Source organism: Aquarana catesbeiana, linkage group LG01 (assembly GCF_042186555.1).
Source record: "Aquarana catesbeiana isolate 2022-GZ linkage group LG01, ASM4218655v1, whole genome shotgun sequence".
In the NCBI taxonomy this organism is placed as follows: Eukaryota; Metazoa; Chordata; class Amphibia; order Anura; family Ranidae; genus Aquarana; species Aquarana catesbeiana.
In genome coordinates this window covers 917,564,060-917,574,279 of record NC_133324.1, presented here as the reverse complement: position 1 = coordinate 917,574,279, position 10,220 = coordinate 917,564,060, and the positions used below count along the sequence as shown (strand labels likewise).

At 42.6% G+C, this 10,220-nt stretch overlaps 1 long non-coding RNA gene across 1 annotated transcript in view; it reads right to left on the bottom strand.

The window, feature by feature from the left end:
• Nucleotides 1-1,323: 1,323 nt before the first annotated feature.
• Nucleotides 1,324-10,220, bottom strand: part of LOC141125990 (uncharacterized) — a 55,936-nt gene continuing 47,039 nt past the window's right edge. Inside the window, exon 3 of the long non-coding RNA XR_012241407.1 lies at nucleotides 1,324-1,428. This is a non-coding gene — a long non-coding RNA (uncharacterized lncRNA). The remainder of the gene's footprint in view (nucleotides 1,429-10,220) is intronic.

Below are 10,220 nucleotides of genomic sequence, written 5' to 3'. Positions count from 1 at the left end.
TCTTACAGATTACAGTACTGTATGAAATTATTTCACATCCCTTTTGTCCCCAGTGCTTTGTCCAATGCCCTGCATGCAGTTTTATATGAAATATATTGTTCTTTCTGCCTGGAAACTGGAGATTGTCCATAGCAACCAAAAAGTGTCCCTTTATGTCAAAAGTGGCTTTAGATCAGCTAGAAAACAGCTATAGTAAATTAGAACACTTGCAGAATTGAGCGATAGTGAATCGTGGGGAAATGTATTTTATTATTATTATATTATTATTTTTTTAATTATTTATATTTATTTATTATATTATAATTTATGTTTTTGTGTTTCAAACTTCATCATACCCGGGATATCTACTAGACTCTTGGTGGACAGATTTAAGTGTGTTATTGTTAAGAATTACAGGCCTACAATATAAAACGCCAAATTTTCATGCAAAATAATTGTACCGCTTTCAGCACCTAAAATCCGAAATAATCATACCGCCAGGGAGGTTAACTTGAACCCAGCCTGTAATTTTATTTATTGTATTCTGTAATTAAACAGTCCCCTGCTCTCAGTTCCCACTAGACAAAGACTAAAAGAATCAAATAAATAAATACATATATTCATTCTCTTGGAATCCTAACTGAACTTTCAGTTTCCATCAGCTAATTATATTCATCATGCACCCAAACAGAGGAGGCACAAGCTTTGGTGTTTGCAGAGCTATAGGTCTGACTCAGCAAGGGGGAATGTCCTACTTTAGCAGAGAGAGCAAGGGTCCTTCTCTGAAGCATGCTGGCAGGGGACAGGCGGTTCTACTCAAGCTTTGGCTACTTTCTAATAAAAAAACAAATGTAAGAATTTAAACATGTTATTTTGCACCTGGAATGCATTTAGTTGATTTAAACTGAAAGTTCACTTAGGCTTTAAGATGAAAAATTGTCTCAGGGAGAAAATAATTAATCACATACAGACACATATTACATTTTTTCCCCTAGTTTGTAAATGATTTAATAACAAAACAATACCACACATTAAGCAAGGGTTATTTTCTAACGCATGCTGGCAGGGGACAGGCTGTTGTACTTAAGTTATGGCTACTTTCTAACAATCAAAAAAAAAAACAACTGTAGGACTTTAAACATCTTTTGTTTTGTACCTGGAATGTATTTAGTTGATTTAAACTGAACATTTAAATCGGCCTTAAGATTGAAACTTACCACAGGAAGCAACAAATTAATCATACACACATACATTACATTTAAATTACCTAATTGAAATTGCATTCCCAAGTTTGTAAATACAAGGATATATATATATATATATATTATAATTTAATATTATTGCTTACCCTAAAGTAATACTACCTGTTGTTAGCCTGAAATGATGTTACCAGAGTAATTCTTCCACCCGTCAAATAAACAGCCAGCAGGCTAGCAATGGCTTAATCGTCTGTCAAACGTTAGACGACAAATAAGTATAGGTCAGTATTTTTCCTCTGGTTAATGAATATATTAAGTCACTTTTAGAAGAAAATCTTTAATAACACACTCTAGGGCTAAATACATTTGAGAGCTGCTTTAACTTGAAGGCTACATAATCTTTTTAAAGGGCTTAACGCTATTTCCATTAGTTTTGTAATTTTAATTACAGCATAGGACACAAGAATAACAATGGGGAAATTGCCAGCTTGATATGCAAGTTCTTCTTTCCTTTCAGGGGATTTTTGCATAACTATGTTCTCAGAAATGTTCATTTATAAATTACTGAAAACACTCGTTCTGCTTCCATTAAAATATTTTTTTTTTCTTGCTGTATTTCTGAAATTATAATTTGTAATCCTTTTTTCAACCCTGCTTTCCAGATCCAATTATTTGCTCTTTTTACAAAAAGATAAAACGTGTGTATTTTTGCAAGCAGTCAAACTTGTTGTAAGATATTAAGCATAAAATATAGGATTTTTTTTTATTGTGTAAGCAAAATATCAAATTTAACCATTTTAAAGGGATTTGGGGATTTCCACATTTATTTTAAATCAGTGCCCATACTTGTCTATATTTTAAAACCTAGTATAAGTGGTATAGCATAATCATACATAAAGACTATAGTATCACACTAAACAGCGCTAATGTTGAGCATAGATAAACGAGCATGCGGCCAACTTCACATGAAAAAAAGTCCTTTTTACAAAAAGCGGTAATGAGTTCAGAGTGTAGTTCAGACAGTGTCCACCAGGTGTTTGTAAAACAGATTCTCAGTGTGCACCTTCCACCAGTTAATCAGATCCCACCATGTGATGACACACTCCCCTCAGGGGGTTAAACTCACCAGAACTAGGCAGTATTGAGCCTTCAAGGAAATAACAACCAAGCCACAAACTGCTGCTACCACCACTTCGGAGGATTCTCAGAGGATCAGGGACCGAAATTCAATCAACAACAAAAGAAAAGCGCACATAGCGCAATCCTGTTTATTGAGTATAAATCCCGTCACATCACACAAAAAAAACCCCTTCAATAAAGGTTCGTACATTAGCATTGCAATCAACTAAGCACATCATAAGAGGCGTTTACTTCATCGCAGTAGACAGGCCACCGGCTCAGATGTCCAGGAGCCGCTATCCACTTCCTGCCCTTAGGGCGTGGCTTACACGACGCTGGAAGTGATGTTTGCGTTCCACCGCGAACCAGGAAGTGGATAGCGGCTCCTGGACATCTGAGTCGGTGGCCTGTCTACTGCGGTGAAGTAAACACCTCTTATGATGTGCTTAGACTGGGAAGGAATGTTGTCATGTAGGCCGGGTTCACACATACACAGGTTTCTTCGCATCCAATTCGCATGACAGTAGAGCATGACCGGCTCTCAATGGAGCCAGTTCACACAGCTCCAGGGTGGCCGTGGTCCACATTTAAAAAAGTCCTGTGCTTCTTTGGTTCCGATTAAGGTGTGAATTCAGGCAAAAATTCGGACCTGATTCGCACCTGAATCGGTGAACAGGGACACACTGGACCCCATGCTGTGAGCTGCGGTGGCAGCATATGTGAACTCAGCCTAAGCCTAGGTTCACATTGGAGCGCTTTGTCATGCCATTTGATAAATCAAATGGCATGACAAGCTACAGCCTATTGGAGACAATAGCATTGTTCCAATCAGTGTAACACAGATTTTGCTGCGCTTTCAGGTGCGACTTTAATAGACATCTGTGAATGAAGCCACACAGATGTCTATCAAGTAGCAAACTGAAATCGCGCTGACCTTGCTGCTTTGAAATCGCGCTACTTCAAGTGAATTAGCGCGATTTCAAAATAGCATCAATGTGAACCAGGGCTAAAGTGGAACTATAGTTAGACAATTAAATCCAGATAGAGCACTTTATGCTATCCCCTTTTGCAGCTATAGCTATGTAAAACATTAACCACTTGACCTCCGGAAGATTTACCCCCCTTCATGACCAGGCCACTTTTTGCGATACAGCCCTGCATTACTTTAACTGATAATTGCACATTCATGCAACGCTGTACCCAAATTAAATGTATGTCATTCTTTCCCACAAATAAAGCTATTTTTTGGGGTTGTAATTGATCACCACTGCGTCCCTTATTTTTTGTGCAAGACCAACAATTTTGAAAATAAAACAATATTTTGTACTTTCTGCTATAAAACATATCCAATAAAAAAAATTGAAAAAATCTAATTTCTTCATAAATTTAGACCAATATGTATTCTGCTACACGTTTTTGGTAAAAAAAAAATCCCAATAAGAGTATATTGTTCAGTTTACGCAAACATTATAGCATCTACAAACTATGGGATATACAGTATACTGGAATTTGTATTTCTTTTTTTATATTAGTAATGACAGTGATCAGCGACCTATAGCTGGAATGCAATATTGCGGCAGACAATCGGACGCTGACACTTTTCACACTTTCCAGGAACCAGTGACACAAATACATTGATCAGTGCTAAAAATATGCACTGTCACTATACTAATGACACTGGCTGGGAAGAGGTTAAACATCTATGGCAATCAAAGGGTTAACTGTGTGCCTAGCCAATGTTTGTGTTTACTATTTGTGCTGCTTTTACTAAGCGAAGAGATGTATTTGAGCCCCCTGTCAGAACGGAACTCTGCCTTGTTTACATAGCCAGAGCACCGGTCTGAGTCTCTTCCTGATGATCGGTTGGTGCCAGCAGACATTGAATGCTGGGCACCTGTAGATCAGCTTCTGCTGTGAATAATCACAGCAGAAGCTATGCACCCTCTGCAGGCGGAAATGCGGGATCATGTACTGCATATACAGTGCCTTGAAAAAGTATTCATACCCCTTGAAATTGTCCACATTTTGTGGAAACCGAAACCGAAAACGTAAATTTATTTTTTGTTTTTTTTTATGTGATAGACCAACAAACAGTGGCACATAATTGTGAAGTGGAAGGAAAAGGATAAATGGTGTTCAATTTTTTTTTTAAATAAATATATGAAAAGTGTGGCATGCATTTGTATTTAGCCCCCTGAGTGAATACTTTGTAGAACCACCCTTCACTGCAATTACAGCTGCAAGTCTTTTTGGGTTTAGAAGAAATGGCCGCACACCACTGTAGATCAAAATCCTTTTTATTTGGACATCCCAAAAACTACAGGAATCAGAATGCTGGGTAGATGCGTTTCACACACTTCACGTGCGCTTAGTCATTACTTTAATGACTAAGCGCACGTGAAGTGTGCGAAACGCGTCTACTCGGCATTCTGATTCCTGTCATTTTTGGGATGTCCAAATAAAAAGGATTTTGATCTACAGTGGTGTGAGGCCATTTCTTCTAAATTCATTGTGTGTGGAGGCGAGCCGAGGCGAGCACCTACTGGATCATTAGGCTTCCTGGTCTCACCTGGAGCGGCGGGTGTTTCTTTTTCCAAGTCTTTTTGGGGCTGTCTCCCCAAAAAGACTAGGTAAAACAGGTATTTTGCCACTGAAGGCCCCAGACCAATTGGAATAGCCAGCGTTAGAGACAGAGGTGAAGGAAATGCTCCTGGATCTCTCATGCCCCAAAAAAGATCCACAGAAAGTAACGGGCTCCCATACTTATATGGTGCATTTAGCAACCCAAGTAATGGGACTCCATACTGCAGTAGAGCATGAACCTGCAATGGTCACACCAAACGTCGTTGAGGTAAGGCTGAACTGTGATTCTGCAGGGATGAGTACAGGAAAAAGAATACCTGGGGGGGTAACTCTTTTTTTTATAGAGTTACGTGGTCCTGTGGCTTGGTCGAGGGCAGAGCCACCAACCATTGGTATGCTGCCATGGAGGCACCAGGAAAGTGACATTTTTAGCCCAATATAAGAAAAAGAAACAAGTAAGGAAACTTTTACAGGCAGTGATCAGTAGCTTTATTAATAAGGATTAAAATGAGCTGAAGTTGAGATAGAGGGTTTACAACCACTTTAAAAGTTAGGCCTACTCTGTCTATTCCTATTCAAAAACAATGCTTAAAGCCTGCCCTATTATTTTTTGGTTTAGTTTTTTTCCCCCCGCAGGCATGCAAAAAGGTTGGTGACCCCTGCTATGGGCTCTAGCCCCAGATCTTTTGCAGACCTAGCAACACCCCTGGTCACAGCCCTTCTGTTTCCAGATAGTGGTATGCCCCACCTTCCCAACGCAAATGCAGTGAGCCGGCTGCATGAGAGGCATTTTCCGTATGTTCTCCCTGGTACCCCTGCCCAAAGAACACCCCAAAAAAAATGCTGTGTCTGCAGAAAATGCGGATTTAGGCGTGACACTCGCTTTTATTGTCCCTCCTGTCCTGACCAACCTGGTTTCTGCATTGGTGACTGTTTCAAATGCTACCACACACTAGTGGAGTATTAGCGTAGCGTACAGCACTACACAGTCCTAGGGCACACTAATGCCTCGTACACACGGATGGACTTTTCGATGGACTAGGTCCGGTGGACTTTTCGACGGACTTTCCAAAGGACTTTCGAATGAACGGACTTGCCTACACACGATCAACCAAAGTCCGACGTATTCGTACGTGATAACGTACGACCGGACTAAAATAAGGAAGTTCACAGCCAGTAGCCAATAGCTGCCCTAGCGTCGGTTTTTGTCCGTCGGACTAGCATACAGACGAGCTGACTTTTCGTCCGGACTCGAGTCCGTCGGAAAGATTTGAAACATGTTTCACGTCTAGGTCCGTCAAACTTTTGGGGAAAAAAAGTCCGCTGGAGCCCTCACACGATCAAATTATCCGACGGAGTCCGGTCCGCCGGGCCAAGTCTGCCGTAAAGTCCGCTCGTGTGTATGCGGCATTACATAGGGTCTCGAAAGATGAGCTGGCCATCACATTTTGAGAGACCCTAATCTGGAACGTTCACAGTTAACAGATTTTATAAAAGTATAAAAAAAAAAAACACACACAAAAACACAAAAAAAAGTTAAATAAAAAAGCAAAAAATAGTTGTGGTTTGATTTTTCTACTCTCTCCTATGTTCGCTCTCTACTGTCCGCTCTATTGTCCTCACTATTGTTCTATATCTATTGTTCTCTCTCTGTTGTTACTGTATTTTAGAACTGTAATGTTTTATTTTTACTATGTTTTATTGTATTTGCTTTGCAGGTATGGTATGTCTTACTGTTATACTGTAATGTTACTTTGTTTTATTGTTAACCATCCTTTGCTTAGCAGGTATGCCATTCAGCTGCAGCACTGGTTTATTTATTCTGACAGCAACAGCGTTTGCTCCCACGATATGTAAAACCGTGACGCCAGCGATGTAGGAGGTGATTTTACCACCACAGTTAAAGATGAACCCATGCACTTAGGCTTCACGCATCTCTCTGCGGATGAGAGAACTCTTCAGAGGAGGGAGAGATTGTGCCTTTATTGTGGCAGGCAGGTCACTTTTTGAAGTCTTGTCCTATCCATCCAGGGAATGCTCGAACCTTGAGGTCCTGTCACAGACAGACCTTAGGTGGCGTTGTTTCGTTCCCAGTTATCCAGAAGGATAAGCCCCTGGTTTCGGTCACCCTTTCTTGGGCTGAGTTGTCCATCAAGATACAGGCTCTAATCGACTCTGGGGCTGCAGGCCTGTTCATTGTTGCTGCCTTTGTATCGAAACACTCGATTCTGCTGCAGCTGTGTGACACTCCACTTGCCATTGAGGCTCTTGACAGGAGACCCCTACAGCCTGTCCATGTGACTCATGAGACGGTTCCATTGTCCATGGCCGTAGGGGCTCTTCACCGTGAGATAATCCAATTCCAAGTTATTTTCTCACCTAAGTTTCCATTGGTTATTGGTTATCCTTGGTTACAGAGGCACAACCCCTCTTTTGATTGGCTCCATGCTGAGGTTCTCTCCTGGTCACCACAATGCAGTAAGACATGCTTCCAGAAGGTAGCCAAGGTCCTGTGCACCTCTTCACTCTCCTCCCTGCCGTGATATTAGCGGTGTCTTTGACAAAGGTCAAGTCGGTAGTTTGCCTCCACACCGGCCTTTAGATTGCGCAATTCACCTTCAACCTGGTGCCATACCCCCTCGTGGCCAGGTTTACCATTTGTCAGTCTTGGAGGATAAGGCCATGGAGGAATATGTTGCAGACGCACTTTCTCGAGGTTTCATCCACAAATCCTCAACCCCTGCTGGTGCTGGTTTCTTCTTCGTGAAGAAGAGGAGTGGTGAACTGAGACCCTGTATTGATTATAGGGGTTTCAATCGTTTCACGATTAAGAATGCCTATCCGATTCCGTTGATTACGGAGTTATTTGACCACCTCAAGGGTGCAACGGTTTTCACAAGGCTTGATTTGAGAGGGGCATACAATATCGTGAGGGTTAAGGAGGGCAACGAGTGGAAAACTGCGTTTAATACCAGAACAGGCCATTATGAGTACCTCATGATGCCCTTTGGCCTTTGTAACTCCCTGGCAGTTTTCCAGGAATTCATTAACGATGTCCTCCAAGATTTGTTGCAGTTATGTGTGGTGGTTTATCTCGATGATATCCTCATATTTTCCAAGTCCCTGGAGAGCCACCACACAGATGTCTGTCGTGTGCTTCAGAAACTAAGAGAGAACAATCTCTATTGTAAATTGGAGAAGTGCGAGTTCCATCGTGAACAGGTTAAATGTCTGGGTATTTCATTTCCACTGCTGGTTTTTCGATGGACCCCTAAGAAACTTTCTGCAGTCCTACAGTGGCCCGGCCCGTGAGTTTACATCCTCTGCAGCGTTTCCTGGGCTTTGCCAACTATTATCGAAAGTTTATTCATAACTTCTCACCTCTGGTCAAGCACCTGACTGATATGACCAGAGAGGACGGTAACCCACAGAGTTGGTCACCGGAGTCCGTTAAGACCTTTGAGAGTCTCAAGGCTGCCTTTGTTTCTGCTCCTGTGTTGGCACATCCTGATCCTACATTACCTTTTATCCTTGAGGTTGATGCTTCTGAGACTGGTGTTGGCACCCTTCTGTCTCAACGTCCTACCTCTGAGAGCGCTTTGCATCCTTGTGGCTACTTTTCCAAGAAATTGTCACCTGCAGAGTGTAATTACGAGATTGGTGACAGAAAGCTGTTGGAGATCATTTTAGCTCTGAAAGAATGGAGACATCTTCTCGAAGGTACCACTGTGCTGGTTCTCATTCTTACTGAATATAAGGATCACACATTCTTGCCTGAGGCTAAATGCCTCTCTCCCAGAAGGGTGCAATGGGCTCTTTTCTTGTCAAGTTTCAGATACATTGTCTCATTCTTATGAATGAGACAATGTAATTCTTAAGAATGTAAGGGCTGGTGCCTTGTCACGACAATCTTCCTCCACTTCCAAGTTGGAGTCGATTCCAGGTCCTGTGATTCCTCCTGATCATATTCTGGCTTTGGTTAGCACCAGTCTCACTTCTCCTTTGGGTGACAAAATTCTTGCTGCTCAGGTCCATGCTCCTCCTGAGAAACCTTGTGACCGCTGCTTTGTCCCAGAGAGTCTCCGTACTGCCACGCTCCAGACTTACCATTCTCCCAAGGCTGCTGGCCACCCTGGGAAGAATCAACTCTTTTGGGCCATTTCCCAACTATTCTGGTGGCCTAGTCTATGTGCTGATGTAACCGCCTTTGTAGCAGCCTGTTCCGTGTGTGCTCAGAGTAAGACTCCATGACATCTTCCAATGGGCTTCCTACAACCCATACCCAATGGAGAGAGGCCCCGGACCCACCTGTCTATGGATTTCATTGTGCAGTTACCCAACTCCCAGGGCAACACAGTTATCCTTATGGTGGTTAACCGGTTCTCAAAATGTCTCATTGTATTCCACTTAAGAAGTTGCCCACTTCTAAGGAACTGGCTTCCATTTTTGCTTGGGAGATCTTTCGCTTAAATGGGCTACCCAAGATGATTGTCTCGGACAGGGGTAGTCAGTTTGTGTCCCGATTCTTGCGAGCCTTTTGTGCACAGTTGAGAATTCAACTTGCTTTTTCCTATGCGTATCACCCGCAGTCTAATGGGGCCGCAGAACAAGCCAATCAGTCCTTGGAGCAATTCCTACGTTGCTATATTTCTGACCATCATAACAACTGGTCAGACCTATTACCGTGGGCAGAGTTTGCTGATAATAGTGCCTTGAATTCTGCTCCCCAATTGTCCCCGTTTATGACGAACTATGGTTTCCAACCTTCCATGTTGCCTGACTCATTTGTTCCACAGAGTATTCCTGCGTTAGAGGAGCATCTCCATGGGCTTCATCCCACTTGGACACAAGTCCAGGAGGCTTTGCAACATGCTAATGATAGGTACATACTCCATGCTGACCGCAGACACCTGCCCACGCCTTCCTACCAGGTTGGGGAAAGGGTCTGGCTGTCATCTCGCAACCTCCGACTTTATGTTCCCTCACTGAAGTTTGCACCTCGGTTTATTGGGCTTTTCCGTATTCTTCGCAGAATTAACCCAGTGGCTTACACATTAGACCTTCCTTCTAACATGCTTATTTCAAATGTATTTCATGTCTCCTTATTAAAACCTTTGAGGAGTATGAAGTACAGTCCATTGTTGACTCCCGTAGGTTCCGTTGGTGCATACAGTACCCGGTGCATTGGAAGGGGCCTGGAGGAACGCTCTTGGGTCTCATCCTCGGATGTACATGCCCCTGTCCTCCGTGATTTCCATAGACGTTTTCCCCTCAAGCCTGGTGGTCCTCCGAGGGAGAGGGTTGTTGAGGAGGGGGTACTGTCAGGGCTGGCCTCAGCCC